The sequence below is a fragment of the Mauremys reevesii genome, linkage group 2 (assembly GCF_016161935.1).
Source record: "Mauremys reevesii isolate NIE-2019 linkage group 2, ASM1616193v1, whole genome shotgun sequence".
Taxonomy (NCBI): domain Eukaryota; kingdom Metazoa; phylum Chordata; order Testudines; family Geoemydidae; genus Mauremys; species Mauremys reevesii.
The window spans coordinates 64,717,267-64,730,805 of NC_052624.1; the positions used below are offsets into that span (position 1 = coordinate 64,717,267).

At 40.8% G+C, this 13,539-nt stretch overlaps 2 long non-coding RNA genes across 2 annotated transcripts in view; one reads left to right on the plus strand and one right to left on the minus strand.

Moving 5' to 3' along the window:
* Positions 1-10,544, minus strand: part of LOC120399337 — a 66,902-nt gene extending 56,358 nt beyond the window's left edge. The window contains exon 1 of the long non-coding RNA XR_005595098.1: positions 10,490-10,544. This is a non-coding gene — a long non-coding RNA (uncharacterized LOC120399337). The remainder of the gene's footprint in view (positions 1-10,489) is intronic.
* The window catches only part of LOC120399338, a 34,638-nt gene extending 21,702 nt beyond the window's left edge, over positions 1-12,936 (plus strand). Inside the window, exon 3 of the long non-coding RNA XR_005595099.1 lies at positions 12,831-12,936. This is a non-coding gene — a long non-coding RNA (uncharacterized LOC120399338). The remainder of the gene's footprint in view (positions 1-12,830) is intronic.
* The last annotated feature ends 603 nt before the right edge of the window (positions 12,937-13,539 follow it).

Sequence of the window (13,539 nt, forward strand, 5' to 3'; positions counted from 1 at the left end):
TACAGCACAATCCTGAGATGTGTTGAGCACCGTTAATCCCTATGGAAGTGGATGGGTATTGAGAGTACCCAGAACTTTGCAGGATCAAGGACACTGATCTCAAGAGAAGGTGTAGTCCTTTTACAAAACATTGCTTTAACTATGTGAGCTTTCTAAGCCTGTAAGCTCCAGACACCTGCAGGCTTTGGCTACAATGCAGAATGCATCCGCTCTGCACGAAGCAGTCTGCTATGTGCACACGAAACCTGTGATCATCTCTCTGCTTCTGGCTCCCTGTTCATCTCAGAACGTTAATGATAATCTTCAAATACCTACACGTTTTGGGAGCTGGTTATTTAAAAGCCATGTCTTGTCCTATCTCCCCTCTCAGCAGCATACACTGGCTGGGAGACACTTGCTGTCAGTAACAGCGCTTGAAATATCTAGGGCCAGCAGCAGGCTCTCTCTTTTCTCTTGAGTTACCCATAGAGCTAGAGCTGGTGGAGTTTCAGGACATGATTTAAAATGCATTTATGTGATTTGGCTTCTCTTTGATTGTTTTGTTCCCTGACAAAAGGACAGCAGCAGGGCTATAATTAATGCTACCCTCTGTGAGTATCTTTATTTAATTAATACTGTTAAATTTTATAGCTAAGGGGAAACCCCCTTATCCCCTCTTTCATGTGTACAGTGTCCCAGACACCGTAGAAGTACACAGGGTTGTGCATTCCCCTTTAAACCACAGAGACCAGCTCCATAGGGGCTTTTTATGACTACACAGAGGTTCTTTGGAGGCAGAACTAGTGGATCTATCCCTTTATGGAATCAGTGTCTATTGTTCCTTGGAGAGTAGGTTCATGCGAGCTAAAGACACTTCTCCAACTCTTATGCTGGAGTACTGGCTCCAGAGCAGATTCCCTGCCTGGAATAGAGGATTCCTTCTGCTCCTACCCCTTCCACCCAGGATGATCACCAGAGCTCAGTCTGGGCACTGGGAAGAGGACAGTTTTTTAAGTTCCCAATCAGCATGGTAACACGAGCTCCATGATCATTAAAATAAACAGTAAATAAGTTTTTGGCATATGTTAAGATTCCAAAGTGTATAATCTCCCCATTCGGTGTGGCCTCCGTAACACAGTAGCCTCTGTAAGAATGCAGAGCTTCCAGCATGGCATCAGTGTTGTCAGACAAAGCTCAGTGCCAGAATAAAATGGGGAAATAAATAAATGCTTTTTAAAAAGTTAATTAGAGATGTTGGCTATTTTATCACTTCAGTTTCCTTTACATCAAGCCAACTTTCTCTAAAGGGTATTTATTCTGCTCTGGTTGAAAACCACAGATTCTGCTCAAGCACACCAATTCCTTTTATTCTAAAACAAAATCCTACAATGCAAGACTTAAAATCAAGGGGTAGTGCTTCTCCATTTGGCAGATGATCCTCTGAACTGGAAAAGAAGATGTGCAAGCTTATGCTATTAAACTTTCAAGTTCAAATGAAATCCAGCTGGTTAGGATCCATGAGCACTCTTGCAGTTTTACTGCTCTCACTATGTATACTTCTAATCCCTTTATTTTTGTTTTCTTTAATTGTTGGGGCCTGAGATCATAAACGCCTTAGTGTTTCAAATCTGAAGCATAGCTCTTGGTAATTTGTTCTAATCAACTGTAGTAAGAAATGTCTGCTCCATAACCTTGAATGCTTTTTTCTATTCCCCTGACAATAGAAAATACTCCTTGCAAAAAATAAACATCTGGTTTGAATTGAACATCAAATTGCAGTTACTTTAAGTGCCAACTATTAGGTTACCTCAAATGTTTTATGTTTTAACATGATTTTTCAAGACAGCTAAATTTTTAACTGAAGCACAAATGTACATGTAAAATTACTTTAGAATGTTAATTCCCTGGAGGACACTTTTGTCCCCCTATGCAGTACAACTTGGTCACTTTTTCCAGGCCTCAGCTTACAAAAAATGATTATTCACAAAGGTTTATTAACATAACTAAATACACACTAAGTTACTCACAGAAGAAAACTGGCATCTAAAACTCACTTGGGCCCTGATTCTGCACGGCAGAAGGACTGCTGTGTCTGTGTGGAATCCCATTGACTTGCATGTTACAAGTGGCAGCACTGGGCTTAGATTTTGACCATAAAGGTAAACGCTAAAACTTAAATTCAAGAATTTTCCTCAACATAAACAGCCATCCCCAACTCCTTCCCTAGTGAGGTCTTCTGGGGTGGAGAGCCATGGTGCAGTTTTCATTACAATGTTGCCAACTCTTGCAATTTTATCACAAGTCTCACAATATTTGTTTTTTAAAGATCCAGCTCCTGGAGTCATAGGATTATGTAATAAGCTTAGAGGGGTTTTGTTTTGTTTGTTTGTTTGTTTGTTTCTAGGCTTCATGTTTTCAAACATCTCTCAGCAACCAGGAACTGAGAACTCAAAAAAATAGAAGGCAAATAACGAGAACCCCAAATCTGTTATTTGTTTTTTTAAAAATCTCATTGTTTTAAGACCTCCGCAGATTATGAGATTGGTTTAACTGGTGATTTTTTAATACTTGGGATTGGCAATACTGCTAAATCTTCAGAGGACTTAAAGTGGATGTCTCATTCACTGCCAGAGGATTATAAGAGGGCTTTATTGTAAATAAGAAGCAGGCCTCAGAGTCCTTCTATCCCCCTCACTCCCACATATACAGGAACCACTTTACTCACCAATACAACCACTTCTAAAGTTAAATAGGGCAACTAAAAGCACTTAACAATACTATACAACAGTTTGGGAGAGGAAGTGACAAAGAATCCAAGTGAAACTGCACAGGGAATTGAGTAATGAAAGCGGTTATGAATACAGCTGGGCAAATTATCCACAGTTGTATTGGTGACTTCTAAGTAGGATGCTCCTTGGAGGTTTTATACAAATAAGCATTCCCAGAAAGTGAACATAGATTTTGCAATTATAAAAAAAAAATTAGTTCAGGGAAGAAGCAGTAGTCCATCAAGTTAGGTCATCCAATCAAGGAAAAAAAAATCCATCTGATTTTAATGCTAACACTTGAATCTTGAATCATGAATACAGTGATATAGCAACCAATCTGTGAGCACTCCACGGGCTGAAATTTGGCCACAACAAACTTCCATCGAATGATTTAAAATTGCAGTCTGTTCATGGAAGTTCACAAAGCAGACATAAAGGCTGAATTTACTGAATATGTTGCTTGTTGAAAGTTGCCAGGCCAGTTATAACAATCACCCGGGTTGGACTTCAACAAAGACAGTGAAGGTAGTCGCACTATTCATGCACAAAATATTATGAGATCCTTAAGGCACACAAGTGATGGAGGACTTTTATTTTTTATCTCAGCCAAAAGATAGAACTGGTAGCAGCACTAACACTGATATATTAATTCAGAGGAAAAAGCAATGCCCTCTGAACCATCAACTGTTCCTGTAACAACATAAGATTTTCCTTGGAGGTCTCTCAGTTACCAGCCTTGATTCTATTTAGACTATGATCTCACAAGCTAAAGTGGAACTGCCTCAGATAATACTTTTACATTATGAATGACTCAGGCTGAAACACATACAAGTCTGCTCAACATTAACCTATCTTACATAACTTCCTTACTGACAACATGCAAAGACACTTCAGTGTATGTTAGATATGAGTAAATCGTGTTGGCAGAAAACATGGCTAAAAATACATTTAAAACATTAAAAGCGCTTTGAAAAAAAATGGCATCATGGCACTTGGATCTTCAAGAAGAACTGGATGAGAATTTTAAACCAAAATTACAGCTACAACTGTTTTAAAGAAGAACTACACACTGTGAAAATGCTGAGTGTATTATTAAATCCTGGAGATATTTCCTTGATTTTTTTCCTCATCTGGTCTTTGGCACAGCCAAAGAACAGATTGACCTGAGAGAATCCATCCCAGGCTGTCAGTCAAGTTCAGAGCATTCTGAGAGAGGGTTTGGGAACTTTGTAAGTGCTGTGTGAATACTCAGCCTGAGACATGCTTAATAAAGTTTGTAGCGATTTACCTCACTATAGGTCAGCAAAGCGGAAAAATATATTCCCAAATAGCCATTCAAATGTCAAAGCTAGTTTTGGACAACCAGAAACAGCAATTTTTTCATGTGATCATTCAGCTACGTGACTAACACGAATACTCTCAGCAAAACAAAAAATAAATAAATAAAAACAATACCACCCCACTCTCATTTTTCAGCTCAGATGCTTCATTATTTACTGAAAGCAGCACTGGTGCACATCACAGTTTACACTGAAGCACTGCAGCTACACGAATGCAAATCCCACGTGTGTAGCTATGCCAGTGCTAAAAGTCCCAGTGTATGCAGCTCAGACCCTAAGGCACTTTCCAGTTTTAAGAGATGTTCATGTGCAGCTGGAAGGTCAGGAACAGAGAGTTAGTGGAGCAGAGCAGAGGATGCAAAAGAGAGAAAGCCAGTGAGGGAGAGTAGAAAGAAACCTGGGGAGGTAAGTGGACAGAAAAGGTGAAAGAGAGAGAAACAATAGGCAGAGCAAAGAAAGGGAACCAGAAGAAAAACAGAGGAAAAGTGAGGGGGAGTAAAAACCGAATGACAACAGAGGAAAAATGGGGCTGATGTCATTTTTGGGGGGAATAAAATGACCCCAAAACCATAGAGGAATGTTCATGGGAGAATCTCACACTATCTTCTGTCACCCATGGTATGGGATTCTAAACCTTCATCAAACTCAACTATTGTCTCAGACACTTTGTATCCTCTTTCCCCTCACCCCAGTAATTTGTTCAGAATCAGCTGTATCCAAGCTTTTCCAAACTTGGGGGTGTTCAAGGTCATGTCCGATTGTTACCATGCTTGGGGTTTATCCAGTAAACATTTTGATACAAAAGCAGATTGTAATGGAGATCGCGCTGTGCCTGAAGTTAATGGCCAGGCAGTTAAATGGACTTGTCCAGCAGGCAGAGTGCTTCTTTCCCTAACCTTTCCCTGAGTCAGAACTTGCCATGGTACATCCTGCACATCACCACAGCTCAAACAAAGAACCCCCAGGTCTAAAGGCAGCAGCTTTTTCACGTCTCTCTCTAACTGCGCACGCAGCGATGCTAAATTTCTCTGGGCTGGGAGTTACTCAGATGCACTGACAGAAAAGACTTCAGGAAGAGCCAAAAAGAGAGGTGAAATGCTCCATTCTCTCCTGGATAGCAATTCCCCACACCCTAGTATCTCACTTCTAGAAGAAAGAGCAACTTCTCTCTGAGCCTGTCCATGTTTGCAAATGGTTATCTTAGGACTCACAGTCCGCATCATTTCTATGCCCTTGGGGGCATACATCTCACTCATTGATGCAGGTTTCCTGCCAGTCTGGGCAGCTTTTAAATAACCAACTTTTTTTTTTTTAATAATTGTAGGATGGTTTGGGGGGTAAGGTACATTTTACAGCTATTTATGGCTTATTACATTGCCAGCAACAACAACTCTAAAAAAAATCAGGTTCTCACCCATCATAGGGTGGTCAGAACCTGGTGTCCAAAGGGATGCACTGAGGTATGCTCGGGGCAGAATGACCAATCCTGAAACCAAATGAGCGCTCGTTTACAAAGTGTGGAGCAAAGGAGGAAGTTGTGCTACTAGGCTTGTCTACACTACTGCTTAAATTGATGTAACTTACATTGCTCAGGAGTGTGAAAAAGCCACCCCTTTGAGTGACATAAGTTACATCGACTTAAAGCAGTGTCCACACCACGTTATGTCAGCAGACAAAGCTTCTGCCGCTCATTGGGGTGGAGTAATTATGCAGCTGTGCCAACATAGCCCAGTAGTGTAGACTAGCCCATCACACACCAGCTGAGCACTTGCATAGACTGGTCTTATGCATTTTTACCATTATCATGAAATTAGTGGACAGGAAAGGTGAACGAGAGAGAAACTGAGCAAGTGAGCCAGCGATATGGACGTGTTCTTCACATTGGAAAGGGGAAAGAAAAAAGCTACATAATCTTCCGCTGTGCCTCTGGCAACCCAACCTGCAGGTGCAGGGATGGAGGGAAAGAGATGAAATGCTCTTATTCCTTCCTCTTAGAAGAGAAAGAAGAGAGAGAGACTCACCAGCAGCCAGGAAGGAGAAAGAAGGATCAATCCAGTAGGCCAGGACAGCCCAATGAGCACCTCTGTCTTAAAATTTTCTTAACCCAATCACAGGATTACAGTACTTTCACTTTCACCATGCTGTAATCACTCTTTTCACAGAGCGTTTGCCTGGCTCTGCAGTTTCTCCTCCAGGCCTTCCTCTCATCCTTCCTACCCACTGACTAGAACACATCTCCTCTGCTGTGCATGGTCTTTCTTGGTGCTACAGTTCCTCCTATGGCTTGCTGCCCAGCCCCATATGCCATCAAACCATCTTTTCCTCAGAGATGCTTTGCTGCCCTCTCCTCTTCTGGCTATGCTCTGCCAGGATTAGGCTAACTCTCCAAGCTCAGCCTTTCAAAAATCACTATCACCTGGGCCCTGGCTTTGTGGGCCTGTTGCTATCCTCTTCAAGAGGGTGGGATGAGATTATATACTCTCCTCCTCCTGCCTTCCCCTAGACTGGGTTGCCAGAGGCCCTGTGAGAGGCTAGGAGCATCTTTTTCTCTCCCTTTTCCATGAGTGGGACTCATCAGCCGCTTCCATACAACTGGGGGCATTTGCTCACTGCTCCACACTTTGTCCAATACAACTGGAAGCATTGCTGTGATTGGCACTCCCTCAAACTCAGACCCAAACAAGGAGAACACGGATTCATGACCTTCACCAGCAGGCCCCTCAGCGTGGGCTGAAAATACAGTACTGGCAACAGCGCTCTCACTTTCTGCACGCACCAAGCCTCCATAAGGCAGCTGTGAAAAGGAAAGCCAAAATCAACCCAACACGGTAAATTCTGCAGACAACATACTGCATTCATGAAATAATGAGTCTGTACATAAGACAAACAAGTTAACATCCTCCATGGGCACAAATGCAAAAATATTGTCACACAGATATTTTCTTGCTGAGCTGTAGTGTGCAACATTAACATGAAAATAGAGAAACAAGTGTTCCCCTTGTATTATTTACTGATCATTTGTTTTTCCTTCTCACCCTCTTTTTCCATTGCCTGGCAGGAAGCTCTTTGTCATGAGAATCTAGACAAAGATGCTATTAAGAGACATACAAACCTAGAAAGATACCTGGAGTTTTTCCTCACGGTTAGTGCTCCTTTGATTGCTAGATTCTTCTAAAGTTAATTACATTGACTCAACATGTTTCTGCTAGAAGGGTTGCTCTGCTTTACTGTTTCCCATGGACTCATAGAATATCAGGGTTAGAAGGGACCTCAGGAGGTCATCTAGTTCAACCCCCTGCTCAAAGCAGGACCAATCCCCAGACAAATTTTTGCCCCAGATCCCTAAATAGCCCCCTCAAAAGGATTGAACTCACAACCCTGGGTTTAGCAGGCCAATGCTCAAACCACTGAGCTATACCTCCCCCATTAATGAAGGATGTGTGATTGCCAAGTGTTTTTCCATTTTGTTTCATCCAATACAAAAGGATCCCCTTTTGTTATTATCTCTAGCTCTGAGCTCTGTGTGCAATAGGCAGCAACTCCAAGAAGGATGCATGTTGCTAAATTACTGAAATGTTATTCACAGGGATGCAAGCAGATGTTTCCTTTTGGTAGTCTCATTTTCCATGTGATAATCCAAGATATATACTAGACCTAGCTGAATCAGAGATGAATATGTTCCAGAGACTAATTAATTTCACAGAGTGTCACAGATAATGAAAGCATATCCTCTCATTTACAGGAAAGAAATCAATTACTGGTCTGTTTAAATGTACTCATTTTTTAAATTAGACTATCATTCCTTCCTAAAACACAGTACTTACTCTGTAAATAAGCAGGGAATTAGAAAGAATGGGACAGACTCAGTCCGGATATAATTCCATTGAAATTAGCGAAAGATGGTTTGCTTTTGAAGTCAATAGTGCTACCCCAGGGATGAATTTGGCCTAATGTTATGTTAGTTATGTTGATTAACTAAATTACTAAAAGTAACAATTTAATTTGGCGTATAAACAGTTACATCATGTTTTTATGTCTGTTCCACTCTTCCAGTCTAATTTGTTTGATAACATAAACAGTCTCAACTACACTACAGCTGCCTGTTCTCCAAAACAGTCTCTTTTACTCAGTGATATATAAGTTTAAGTCATTTTAAATTGGTGGGCCATAAAGTCTTCTTTGAGCAGCTTGGGAGTTCCCTTCCTGGGGAAAATACATGTAATTTGGTCTATTTCAGATTAAAATATTTGCTTTTTGGAAGTACATCTTTATGAGTCAAGGACAAAGTCATCTATGGAAGAGAAGTGTTAGCACTATCCAGAGAAGATCCCCTGTGCACTGTTCTTGTCTTCAATTCACATACTCTGTTAGTGGTTAACAGAGAAGGTTATAAATTGTGTGTTTTGGCATGAAAGTAAAATTGTACATTGTAATTCTTGCTTCCAAAGGTCATTTTAAGGCTGAGACAGCATTCTCCTAAAGAAAGGCATAATACTCTAACTGTACAGGTATCAGTGTTTAACAGCTGAACATGGTAGAAAAGTAGGGAGCATGGCAGGGAACAAAAATGGGATGGGGTGCAGGGGAACATGGAGTAATCCCAGCTGCACATAAAGGAGTGTGATGTTGCAAGGAGAAGAAATGGAGCTCTGTGGGCGAAGGAATGCAGCTCTGCAGGGGACCAGGAAGAGAAACAGGCATATGCTGAATGCAATGGTCGACATCAGGTCTTCGTGACAGGATGTAATGGATTTGGAGCTGCTCTGTAATATTTTATGAATAATGTACAATGGCCCGGTTATTTGGATTTTTACTACATGAATATATTAGCTTAGCTCCATGAGGGGCTGACTGAAAAATAGGCAGGAAGGAAAAGAATGGCTCAAGATAGATACCTCTCAGCAAATACTAGTTGTTAAAGGACAGTGCCAGAAGGATTAGCTTTAGCTCTGATGATTTTGTCTCCATCTCCTGACAATCTATAAAACTCATTTTGACATGGGCAGGAAAAGGCCCATAAACACAGAACAAAAGAACTCTGGCAGGAGTTGCTAGTTGTTTGGGAGAACAAGACTACACACAGGTCCTCAGTGGGGATGTCTGAATAAATTAGACCTGCCTAGATTACCGTGAGGGGAGATGGACATATGTGTAGACTACTTGTTTTAAAATCAGTTTTCCTCTTATGCTTTGTTCCTACTGAGAAATAACTAATTATTTGGTCTAAGAAGGCTGTTTGATCACTAAGTACACTACTGTTCACAGAATCCTGATGGGAAGAAGCACAGATACCCAAATGCAGGAAGGCACGGTTGACACATAAGGTGCTGTACCCGGGGCATGGTCTAAGTGAGGGAGAATGCAAAATTCCACCCCAGGAGAGAGACGCCTGAGGGAGTGCACAGAACAGAAAGGCTGATGGAGGGGGGGAAAGAGAGATGCAGCTAGCCCCGTACCCATTACAGGAGAATATATGTATCAAAGTGGACAGCTAGCCAGGTGAATAATTATTAACATTTATACACACTTAAAAACTAACTAGGAAATTTCCCACACCAATTTTTGTTAACTCTGAGTTAAGATTGCTAGGCTACATATCCCCCCCAAACAAACCAAAAAAGCAACAAAATAAGCAGTTAAAGTACTACTCCAGTCGTTAGCCCACACATCTCCACCCTCTGCCTGGAAAAACCAACAAGGATCCCTAATCTTTGACCAGATGTGTACACAGATATATGATCTGTATAAAAATACCAAATTTAGAACCACTAACAGATCATCAATTAACGTCAGCTTTTCTAAACAACAGAAAACATCTTTTTTGCAGTCTCAGTTTGAGATCATGTTTTATAGATCACGGCAACTTTACTTTAATGTTAATAAAATTGTGTGTATAAGATTATATATGGAGGATGATTCCCCACTGAAAATTCAACAACAGAAAACAATGAGAGCTGCTGTCAAGTTAAGAATTAAAATATATAGGCAGTATATTACCCTACTGTGAGGAGTGACTAGTGCTTCTCACCCATCTGGAAAGCCCTCACTCTGAACAAGCTAGAAAACAGACAGAAAGAACTTGCATGTATTCAACCTCCTTCATCTGAAAGATCTCTGGAAATTCAGGGGCCATAATGTTTAAACTTGGATGACTCAAGTAAGCTCATAAATCCATGTTTTACCTTCTGAATAAGGGGCCTGATTTTCAGAGGTTCTAAGCTCTCACTAGTCCACTGACTTCAGGGGGTGTTTAACATAACTGACCCCTTATTTAAGTCCAAATATGAAATTTTAGCTTGTCTTTTGGATGGAGATGGAGATAGAGAGAGAAAATAAAATGGGGTGGGGGAGCCAAAGAACACCCTGGAAAACAAACAAACAAGCAAAAACAGTAAAAGTAACCTTTAAGGCCCCAATCAAGCAAAAGTAGCGCTGCTTCTGTGTCGGACAATCTTTCATGGCTTGGCATAGGCTTCAATGGTGTGATACAGTGAAAGCCTATTTTTGGTTAAATGAATTGGCCCCATTTGGGAGGCTGATGAACCTGTCAACTATCCTATTCCACAAACACCCACATACAATATAGTCAAGGAGCAAGGGGGTTAAAATGCCCCCTCCCCCTTTTTTTTTCTCTTCTTTTTTTTGCCCTCAAACAAGAGAAGTGGCTGGGAGTAAAAAGAAAAAAAACAGGCTGGATGTGAGATTGACAGGAGTGTTTCAAATCATATCCTGCTAACAGGAGACATAATTTTAATCTGTTACATCAGTAAGGAATACCAAGCCATATAAATCAGCTGAGATACATGAATGTCTCAGAGGTGTTAACAAACACAAGACTAATTAGGCCTGTCTCATTATAAACCATCACTTTGGAATTCATTGTTATTTTCAAACTTCAAAATGTTTTAAATATGAACAAACCACAAACAAGTATTTTAACTGAATAAAACTTTCCCTGTACAACATGTATTAAGACATTGCAAGTGGCTTTCAATGAACCTGGGGCTAGTTCAGCCTGTGCTGACTCAGCAAATTTGTATTTGCAGTTAAAGTGGCTGGTGGAAAAAAGTAGGTGTTTTTCCAGAACTGGCTGTTTCTGAAAGCTGCTATCTCATGTGCTTAGCTGGTTGGTTCTTGCACACATGCTCAGGGTCTAACTGATCACCATATGTGGGACTCAGAAGGAATTTTCTCCCAGGTCTGACTGATAGTTACCTTGGGGGGTTCACCTTCCTCTGCAGCATGCTGCGCAGATCACTTGCTGGGATTATCTGAGTTTGTCTCACTTAATCAATTTCCTGCCATTGCAGGGGCCTTGGGCATGGTTGCACCCTGGTGCCTCCCATTCTCTGTCTGTGTCACATAATAATTTAGTCTCCTGTGGGCTCAAATACTTTGGTCTAATTTTGGTTGTTGGGTTTCATGTGCAGGTGCTGGGTGTGACAATGACCTGTGATATACAGGTAAGATTAGATGATCTGGAGTCCCTTCTGGCCTTAAATCCTATCACTCTATGACTCTTTAAGCTTCCTTTTTTCTTTCTCAGATCTAAAATCTGCACGGTATTTATACCTAAATTACATAAGACTCACTCAAATGAAGAGAGCGGCCCTGGTTCTCAATTGCACCTGGGCTCCATATGGTGCCAGAATGGAAGGGAGAGGTAACTTTGGCCTTATGCCACCTTTGTGCCTCTCCTTTGGCATAAAACAGAGGTTCGGGACCCCTCAGAGAGTCATGGGATTATTACATGGGGGGTCATGAGCTGTTAGCCTCCTCCCCAAACCCTGCTTTGCCTCCAGCATTTATAATGGTGTTAAATATATAAAAAAGTGTGTTTAATTTATAAAGGGGGGGGTCACACTCAGAGGCTTGCTATGTGAAAGGGGTCACGTGTACAATAGTTTGCTAGCCATTGGCATAAAAACTCCTACCCTAGGATACTCCCTGCTGGGGAGACCTGCTGCCTTTACATTCTTTTTATAAGACTGGAATCTATAAAGGAGCCAAACAGAAATGGAGAACCACGCTAATGACTAATTATTCCTGAATAAAATGACCTGTCTGGTTTAAAATCCCAGATTTAACACAGTAATTAATTAGCAATTTGTCTGAACCTTCTTCTGTTGAGAACACTAGTTATTGGTAACAGAAATCACCTCCTCCACCTGCTTCTAACTCTCTTCCCCACTCCCACAATATGTACAGTTTCAAGTCTGTAGATGAGTCCCTTAAATCTGCACTGATGATGAAACCCACTACAGATGATCAACTATTGTAGTTTAGCAAGTGTATAAATAAAACACAATAGCAAACTGTGACGTTATCTGATTAAAATATGACAATATATATTATTGTTGCAACCACCATTATATATTTGCAGCAAATTTTGTTCAAAGGTTGTCAAATGAGGTGTCTATAAAAAAGTTATGATTTGCTGGTTATGATAATGCTATCTGAATGCATGTATCATTTTTGTGTGTGAAGTTGTAAGTATTGGCTCTATACTTGGATTTCAAAGATTTGCTCCTGGGGTAACACCCATGAAGTAATTAGCCAGCACATCTTGGAGGGCCTATTCAAATTGAGTGGCCCATTGAAAGAACATTTAACTGACAATGGACCATAGGAGACATCTGTCTGTACTTAATGGAATGTCCTGCTGTGACTAGGCAAAATGCACAGACACATGACTTGTCCATGTGACTCCAAACTCCATCTTGTTGCTGTGATTTTTCCACAGTAAGAGCAATGGGATGCCCGTCACATGGCAAAAGCTATAAAAGACCCTGGAAAAACCTCCATTTTGGTCTTCAATCCTGCTTCTTATCTCTCGAGGAACTTTGCTACAAACTGAAGCTCTGCACAATGGACTGAATGACCCATCCAAGCTGTGGATGTACTACAGAGACTTGACTTAAGCCAGCAGTTTATTCCATCACTGCTATAAGCCTGAACCAAGAACTTTGCCATTACTGTATGTAATTGATTCTTTTAACCAGTTTTAATTCTCACCTTTCTTTTTCTCTTTTTATGAATAAACCTTTAGATTTTAGATACTAAAAGATTGGCACCAGCATGATTTTTGGGTAAGATCTAAGTTATATATTGACCTGGGTTTGTGGCTGGTCCTTTGGGATCAGAAGAACTTATTATTTGATGAGACTGGTTCTAAAGAAACACTCATCTCTGAATCCAGTGTTTTTGGTGGTGATCTAAGAACTGGGATGCCTGAGGAAACTGCCTTTATGTTTTCTTGTTTGCCAGTGTGGGTGAAACAGGAGTTTACTTTTGTGGCTGGTTTGGTATATCTTTTAAAAGAATAACCACCAGTTTTGGGTTGTGTTTGCTCTATTTCTCAGCAGTTTGTCCTGAATTTGGCATTCTCAGTTATGACCCACTAAGGCATGGTTACACAAACAAACCAATCAAGTGTGCTGCATCAAACAGAA